This window comes from Arachis ipaensis, chromosome B06 (genome assembly GCF_000816755.2).
Source record: "Arachis ipaensis cultivar K30076 chromosome B06, Araip1.1, whole genome shotgun sequence".
NCBI lineage: Eukaryota > Viridiplantae > Streptophyta > Magnoliopsida > Fabales > Fabaceae > Arachis > Arachis ipaensis.
In genome coordinates, this window is record NC_029790.2 from 85505290 (window position 1) to 85514748 (window position 9459).

General features: G+C 36.7%; 1 long non-coding RNA gene across 1 annotated transcript in view; it reads left to right on the forward strand.

The window, feature by feature from the left end:
- The window catches only part of LOC110264028, a 19977-nt gene continuing 11182 nt past the window's right edge, over window positions 665-9459 (forward strand). Inside the window, exons 1-2 of the long non-coding RNA XR_002349761.1 lie at window positions 665-737; window positions 820-868. This is a non-coding gene — a long non-coding RNA (uncharacterized LOC110264028). The remainder of the gene's footprint in view (window positions 738-819; window positions 869-9459) is intronic.

Below are 9459 nucleotides of genomic sequence, written 5' to 3' on the forward strand. Positions count from 1 at the left end.
ATGTTACCTCTTTCACTTCAGTTTGGTAGTGGAATCTTCTTCTTCTTCTTAAATTTTTTTCCTTGAAAGTGGTGTGTTGCTTTAACTTGGATCATGTTTTGGATCCCTATTTAGATTTAAAGTCGTTGTGCTCTCTGTTATGCTATGCTTATTAATGCTTCCTAGTCTACATCATTGCTTGATTTGTTTCCCACCTTAATGAGTGGAAGACAGAGCAATTGGTACATGTTTTGGAATTTTTGAATTTATTCTGATAGTGATCTTGGGATATTTTTTTACTATTTTGTTGTATTATCATTTAGTAACTTTGGAGCTTACTTAGATTATGTATCATGCTGTGGTCTTTTAAGATCAAAGTTTAAATGTTTTTTCCCCTTTGATTTCGTGTCTTGTAGGAATCGTTTGCTGGTGAAGGTAATCATGGTCAGCCTTCTAGACAAGGTGATATTGATGGTGTTTTGATGGTGTTTTTAACTTGTCCTTGCAGTTTTTTTCCCTCTTCCCGTCATGAATATTTTGTTTGATTCTCTTTTGTAATAGTATGAAGCCAGCGTTAGTTTAAGAGTGTAATGAAATTAGTTAGTTTCTGTATTTATATGATATTCATTTTGTTCAAACTATTTGTTCAATATTTCAGTTGAATAATTTGAAGGTACTAATATTATTTATTGTGTTATTAGATCCATAAGGCCGACAAACAAATCGATAAGCTCTCTGGGCTACTTCAAAAGCTAAAGGTACCTATTATTGCCATCAGTTATCACTTTTTATTGTTAGCTAGGTTTCATCTACAGTTGTTACTAAATGGAAATGTTGCAGGAAGCTAATGAAGAATCAAAAGCCGTTACAAAAGCATTTGCTATGAAAGGTATATTGCATCAGAGTCGAATTGGGTCATAATGTGTGAGCTTTTTTGGCATCAATATTGGCTATGTAAATATTCATGGTTCATATTGCATCAAATCAATAATTTTTAAATATATTGCCTTTTCCATTGGGACATTATGCGTGACTGAAACTTAATGCTCTATGATCACACTACAAGAATTTGACAAATTAGCGACGATTTTTTGCGAGAAATATTTTTTATCACTAATCCATAACTAACTTGCGAGAAATTAGTGACACATTACCAACAAAAACAATGAGCAATCACAAAATATCCAAACTTGAGAAAAACCACTGATTAGCGAGAGATTTACGAGTAAGTCTGTTTCTCCCAAATTCACTTTTGTAGCTAAAAAAAGAGCGAGGAAACTTTTCTTGCTAATTTGTCACAAATTAATTAGCGAATGACAATGTTCTAGCAAATCAGTCACTTAGGGGATTCAATCAAATAAAAGTAAAGTAGCGAGGGATATTATTATCACTATTCCGTCGCAAGTGTATGATATATAATTAGCGAGAAACAATTCACACACTAGTTCGTTGCTAAATAAACTTTGTGTGAAAAGGGTAATTAGTGAGAAACAATATTCCTAACTAATCCGTCACAAAGACTTGAAATGCATTTTGCGATGGACAATTTTGTAGCTAATTTATCACCGAAAACTTTATTTTTAGCGAGCAACTAGTTTCTCGCTAATTTGTCGCATAATATTGTAAAATTCAAAATTAGGGTAGCGACAGAAAATAGTCGTCGCTAACTGGTCGCAACAGATAAATCATTTAGCTAGGGAAGTGTTCCTTGCTAATTAGTCGCTAAAGTGGAAATACGGATATTGATCGCCTACGACCAAAGTAGTGAGAAATTTGCGACCGTTTAACAACTGACATACTTCGTTCGCTGGTGTACGAAATCGTGATCATTCCATTCCTTGGTAACGGCGCTAAAAACTCAACACGCACGTTCATGATCTTATATCTATTTCACAACTTCGTACAACTAACCAGCAAGTGCACTGGGTCGTCCAAGTAATAAACCTTACGTGAGTAAGGGTCGATCCCACGGAGATTGTCGGCTTGAAGCAAGCTATGGTCACTTTGTAAATCTCAGTCAGGCGGATTCAAATGTATAAAGAGATTATAGTGAACGAAAATTAAAATAGGATAGGGATACTTATGTAATTCATTGGTGAGAATTTCAGATAAGTGTATAGAGATGCTTTCATTCCTCTGATCTCTGCTTTCCTGCTGTCTTCATCCAATCAATCCTACTCCTTTCCATGGCAAGCTGTATGTTGGGCATCACTGTTGTCAATGGCTACTTCCCGTCCTCTCAGTGAAAATGGTCCAAGATGCTCTGTCACGGAACGGCTATTCATCTGTCGGTTCTCGATCATACTGGAATAGGATTCATTGATCCTTTTGCATCTGTCACTACGCCCAGCACTCGCGAGTTTGAAGCTCGTCACAGCCGTCCCTTCCCAGATCCTACTCAGAATACCGCAGACAAGGTTTAGACTTTCTGGATCTCAAGAATGGCCATCCATGGGTTCTAACTTATACCATGAAGACACTAATAACTCGAACTCGGTCCCCTGTATTAGATATCCAAGAGATATCAATTCAATCTAAGGTAGAACGGAAGTGGTTGTCAGACACGCGTTGGTAAGTTGAGAATGATGATGACTGTCACGATCATCACATCCATCATATTGAAGTGCGAATGAATATCTTAGAAGCGAAATAAGTTGAATTGAATAGAAAAACAGTAGTACTTCGCATTAATCTTTGAGGAACAGCAGAGCTCCACACCTTAATCTATGGTGTGTAGAAACTCTACCGTTGAAAATACATAAGTGATAAGGTCCAGGCATGGCCGAATGGCCAGCCCCCATGATCTAAGAACTAAACGTCCCAAGATGTCTAATACAATAGTAAAAAGTCCTATTTATACTAAACTAGTTACTAGGGTTTACAGAATTGAGTAAATGATGTAGAAATCCACTTCTGGGGCCCACTTGATGTGTGCTTGGGCTGAGCTTGAAGTTTACACGTGGAGAGGTCATTCTTGGATTTGAACGCCAGTTTGTAACGTGTTTCTGGCGTTGAACTCCACTTTGCAACTTGTTTCCGGCGTTTGACTCCAGACTGCAACATGGAACTGGCGTTGAACGCCAGTTTACGTCATTTAAACTCAGGAAAAGTATGAACTATTATATATTTCTGGAAAGCCCTGGATGTCTACTTTCCAACGCAATTAGAAGCACGCAATTTGGAGTTCTGTAGCTCCAAAAAATTCACTTTGAGTGCAGGGAGGTCAGAATCCAACAGCATTTGCAGTCCTTCTTCAACCTCTGAATCTGATTTTTGCTCAAGTCCCTCAATTTCAGCCAGAAAATACCTGAAATCACAGAAAAACACACAAACTCATAGTAAAGTCCAGAAATGTGATTTTTAATTAAAAACTATTAAAAATATACTAAAAACTAACTAAATCATACTGAAAACTATGTAAAAATAATGCCAAAAAGCGTATAAATTATCCGCTCATCACAACACCAAACTTAAATTGTTGCTTGTCCCCAAGCAACTGAAAATCAAATAGGATAAAAAGAAGAGAATATACTATAAATTCCAAAATATCAATGAAACTTAGCTCCGATCAGATGAGCAGGACTTGTAGCTTTTTGCCTCTTAAATAGTTTTGGCATCTCACTCTATCCATTGAAGTTCAGAATGATTGGCATCTATAGGAACTCAGAGTTTAGATAGTGTTATTGATTCTCCTAGTTCAGTATGTTGATTCTTGAACACAGCTACTTTATGAGTCTTGGCCGTGGCCCTAAGCACTTTATTTTCCAGTATTACCACCGGAAACATAAATACCACAGACACATAACTGGGTGAACCTTTTCAGATTGTGACTTAGGTTTGCTAAAGTCCCCAATTAGAGGTGTCCAGGGTTCTTAAGCACACTCTTTTTTTGCTTTGGACCTTGACTTTAACCGCTCAGTCTCAAGTTTTCACTTGACACCTTCACGCCACAAGCACATGGTTAGGGACAGCTTGGTTCAGCCGCTTAGGCCAGGATTTTATTCCTTTAGGCCCTCCTATCCACTGATGCTCAAAGCCTTGGGATCCTTTTTATTACCCTTGCCTTTTGGTTTTAAGGGCTATTGGCTTTTTTCTCTTGCCTTTTGGTTTTAAGAGCTTTTGGCTTTTTCTGCTTGCTTTTTCTTTTCCTTTCTCCTTTTTTTTTCACTATTTTTTTTCGCAAGCTTTCTGTATTCACTACTTTTTCTTGCTTCAAGAATCATTTTTATGATTTTTCAGATTATCAAATAACATTTCTCCTGTTCATCATTCTTTCAAGAGCCAACATATTTAACATTCTTAAACAACAACTTCAAAAGACATATGCACTGTTCAAGCATTCATTCAGAAAACAAAAAGTATTGTCACCACATCAAAATAATTAAACTAGTTTCAAGGATGAATTCGAAACCATGTACTTCTTGTTCTTTTGTAATTAAAACATTTTTCATTCAAGAGAGGTGATTGATTCATAGGACATTCATAACTTTAAGGCATAGGCACTTAAATACTAATGATCATGTAATAAGACACAAACATAAATAAACATAAAGCTCAAAAATCGAAAAACAGTAAATTTAAGAACAAGGAATGAGTCCACCTTAGTGATGGTGGCGTTTTCTTCTTGAGGAACCAATGATGTCCTTGAGCTCTTCTATGTCTCTTCCTTGTCTTTGTTGCTCCTCCCTCATAGCTCTTTGATCTTCTCTAATTTCATGGAGGATGATGGAGTGCTCTTGGTGCTCCTATCCTTAGTTGCTCCCAATAATTGTGTGGAGGAAAATGTATCCCCTGAGGTATCTCAGGGATCTCTTGATTTGCAGTCAAATGTTCTACCACTGAGCTGTAGACCCTTGAGATGGATCTCTCCATCTCCTATGACTCAGAGGTGGAAGCTTTTGTCTTCCCTTTCCTCTTTCTAGAGGTTTCTCTGGCCTTAGGTGCCATCAATGGTTATGAAAAAACAAAAAAAAAAGCTATGCTTTTACCACACCAAACTTAGAATGTTGCTCGCCCTCGAGCAAAAGAAGAAAGAATAGTAGAAGAAAAAGAAGATATGGAGGAGAAGGAGGGATGTGTGTATTCGGCTATATGGGTGGGCTTGGGTGAGAAAGAGATTTTGAATTTTGAAGGTAGGTGGGGTGTATGGATGTGAGTGGTGAATGGAAAACAGAAGGGATGACTGTGAATGGAGAGAGAGAGAGGGTGATATAGGATTATGAGGAGGAAAGGTGAGTAGAGGTATGTGGGGATCCTGTGGGGTCCACAGATCCTGAGGTGTCAAGGATTTACATCCCTGTACCAATTAGGCATGTAAAATGCCTTTGCATGCATTTCTGGCGTTTAGACACCGAAGTGATGCTTGTTCTGGGCGTTCAATGCCCATATGCAGCATATTTCTGGCGTTGAACGCCAGCTTCATGCTTGTTTCTGGCGTTCAGCGCCAGCTCCATGCTCTGTTCTGGCGTTGAACGCCAGCCAGATGCTCCTTACTGGCGTTTAAACGCTAGTAAGCCCTTCCTCCAGGGTGTTCTGTTTTCAATGCTGTTTTTCATTCTGTTTTTGAATTTTTTTGTAGTTTTTGTGACTCCACATGATCATGAACCTAATAAAACATGAAATAACAAAGAGAAAATAAAATAAAAATGATTAAATAACATTGGGTTGCCTCCCAACAAGCGCTTCTTTAATGTCAATAGCTTGACAGTGAGCTCTCATGGAGCCTCACAGATAATCAGAGCAAGGTTGGGACCTCCCAACACCAAACTTAGAGTTTGGTTGTGGCCTCCCAACACCAAACTTAGAGTTTGATTGTGGGGGCTTTGGTTGACTCTGTAGTGAGAGAAGCTTTTCATGCTTCCTCTCCATGGTTACAGAAGGAGATCCTTGAGTTTTAAACACAAGGTTGTCCTTATTCAGTTGAAGGACCAACTCTCCTCTGTCCACATCAATCACAGCTCTTGCTGTGGCTAGGAAGGGTCTTCCAAGGATGATGGATTCATCCTCATCCTTCCCAGTATCCAAGATTATGAAATCAGCAGGGATGTAAAGGCCTTCAACCTTTGCTAGCACGTCCTCTACTTGTCCATAAGCCTATTTTATTGAGTTGTTTGCCATCTCTAATGAGATTCTGGCAGCTTGCACCTCAAAGATTCCTAGTTTCTCCGTTACGGGGAAGGGCATGAGGTTTATCCCTGATCCAAGGTCACATAGAGCCTTCTCAAAGGTCATGGTGCCTATGGTACAAGGTATTAAGAACTTTCCAGGATCCTGTTTCTTCTGAGGCAATGTCAGTTGATCCAGATCACTCAGTTCATTGATGAGTAAGGGAGGTTCATCTTCCCAAGTCTCATTACCAAATAGTTTGGCATTCAGCTTCATGATTGCACCAAGGTACTTGGCAAATTGCTCTTCAGTAACATCCTCATTCTCTTCAGAAGAAGAATACTCATCAGAGCTCATGAAGGGTATAAGAAGGTTCAATGGAATCTCTATGGTTTCTAAATGAGCCTCAGATTTCTTTGGTTCCTCAAAGGGAAACTCCTTGTTGATCACTGGACGTCCCAGGAGGTCTTCTTCACTGAGATTCACGTCCTTTTCCTCCCCTGTAGGTTCGGCCATGATGGTTATATCAATGGCCTTGCACTCTCTCTTTGGATTTTCTTCTGTATTGCTTGGGAGAGTACTAGGAGGAGTTTCAGTGATCTTCTTACTCAGCTGGCCCACTTGTGCCTCCAAATTTCTAATGGAGGACCTTGTTTCATTCATGAAACTTAGAGTGGCCTTAGATAAATCAGAGACTAAATTTGCTAAGCTAGATGGATTCTGCTCAGAATTCTCTGTCTGTTGCTGAGTGGATGATGGAAAAGGTTTACTATTGTTAAACCTGTTTCTTCCACCATTAGTAAAGCCTTGTTGAGGCTTTTGTTGATCCTTCCATGAGAAATTTGGGTGATTTCTCCATGAGGGGTTATAGGTGTTTCCATAAGGTTCACCCATGTAGTTTACCTCTGCTATTGCAGGGTTCTCAGGATCATAAGTTTCTTCTTCAGAAGATGCCTCTTGAGTACTGTTGGATGCAGCTTGCATTCCATTCAGACTATGAGAAATCATATTGACCTGTTGAGCCAATAGTTTGTTTTGAGCCAATATGGCATTCAGAGCATCAATTTCAAGAACTCCCTTCTTCTGAGGTGTCCCATTACTCACAGGATTCCTCTCATAAGTGTACATGAACTGGTTATTAGCAACCATGTCAATGAGTTCTTGAGCTTCTGCAGGCGTTTTCTTTAGGTGAATGGATCCACCTGCAGAAGTATCCAATGACATCTTAGCTAATTCAGACAGACCATCATATAATATATCCAGGATGGTCCATTCTGAAAGCATGTCAGAAGGACACTTTTTGGTCAGTTGCTTATATCTCTCCCAAGCTTCATAGAGGGATTCACCTTCTTTCTGTCTGAAGGTTTGAACATCCACTCTAAGCTTACTAAGCTTTTGAGGAGGAAAGAACTTGGCTAAAAAAGCCGTGACCAGCTTATCCCAAGAGTTCAGGCTATCTTTGGGTTGAGAGTCCAACCAGACTCTAGCTCTGTCTCTTACAGCAAACGGGAAAAGCATAAGCCTGTAGACCTCGGTATCAATGCCATTGGTCTTAACAGTATCACAGGTCTGCAAGAATTCAGTTAAGAACTGAAAAGGATCTTCAGATGAAAGTCCATGAAACTTGTAGTTCTGCTGCATCAGAGAAACTAATTGAGGTTTCAGCTCAAAATTGTTTGCTCCAATGGCAGGAATGGAGATGCTTCTTCCATGTAAATTGGAATTAGGTGCAGTAAATTCACCAAGCATCCTCCTTGCATTATTGTTGTTAGGTGCGTCTGCCATCTCCTTTTCTTGTTCGAAAATTTCAGTAAGGTTGTCTCTGGATTGTTGTAATTTAGCTTCTCTTAGTTTTCTCTTCAGAGTCCTTTCAGGTTCTGGATCCGCTTCAATAAGAATGCCATTTTCCTTGTTCCTGCTCATATGAAAGAGAAGAGAACAAGAAAAGAAGAGGAATCCTCTATGTTACAGTAAAGAGGTTCCTTATTGTTAGTAGAAGAAGAAAGGGAATACGAGTGAAGAAGAATGGATAATCCAAACACAAGGGTGAGGATAGGAGCAGAGATATGAGATGAAGAGAAGTGTTAGTAAGTAATTAAATAAATAGAAGAAGATGAGAGAGAGAAATTTTCGAAAATAATTTTTGAAAAGAAGTTGATGATTTTCGAAAATTTAAAAGGGAAATAAAATTAAAATTAAAATTTAAAATAATTAATTAATTAAAAAGAATTTTTGAAAAAAGAGGGAGGTATTCTCGAAAATTAGAGAGGGAAGAGTAGTTAGGTGGTTTTGAAAAAGATAAGAAACAAACAAAAAGTCAATTAGTTAGTTGAAAAAGATTTGAAAATCAATTTTGAAAAGATAAGAAGATAAGAAGTTAGAAAAGATATTTTAAAATCAAATTTTTTTTTGAAAAAGATATGATTTGAAAAGATATGATAGAAAGATATGATTAAAATTAGTTTTGAAAAAGATTTGAGTTTTAAATCAAAATTAATGACTTGACTCACAAGTAATCACAAGATATGATTCTAGAACTTAAAGTTTGAATATTTCTTAACAAGCAAGTAACAAGCTTGAAATTTTTGAATCAGAACATTAATTGTTGATAATATTTTCGAAAATTATGAGATAAAATTAAGAAAAATATTTTTGAAAAATATTTTTAAAATTTTCGAAAATAAATAAGAAAAATGAAAAAGATTTGATTTTTGAAAAAGATTTTGAAAAGATAAGATTTTTAAATTGAAAATTTGATTTGACTCATAAGAAACAACTAAATTTTTAAAAAGTTTTGAAAAAGTCAACTCAAATTTTCGAAAATTTATGAGTGAAAAAGGGAAAGATATTTTTTTTTATTTTTGAATTTTTAATGATGAAAGAGAAAAAGATCAAAAAGACTCAATGCATGAAAATTTTGGATCAAAACATGTGATGCATGCAAGAACACTATGAATGTCAAGATGAACACCAAGAACACTTTGAATGTCAAGATGAACATCAAGAACTTATTTTTGAAAATTTTTAAGAAAAGAAAAACATGCAAGACACCAAACTTAGAAATTTTTAATATTTAGACACTAAGAATTCAAGAATGCATATGAAAAACAAGAAAATACACAAAACAATAAATTTTAAAGATCAAACAAGAAGACTTATCAAGAACAACTTGAAGATCATGAAGAATACCATGCATGAATTTTTCAAAAATTTTCAAGAAAAAATAAAAAGATGCAATTGATACCAAACTTAAAAATTGATACTAGACTCAAACAAGAAATACAAAATTATTTTTGGTTTTATGATTTTATAAAATTTTTGTGTTTTTCGAAAATTATTTTGAAAAAGAAAAATAAGGATTTCAAAATTTTTAAT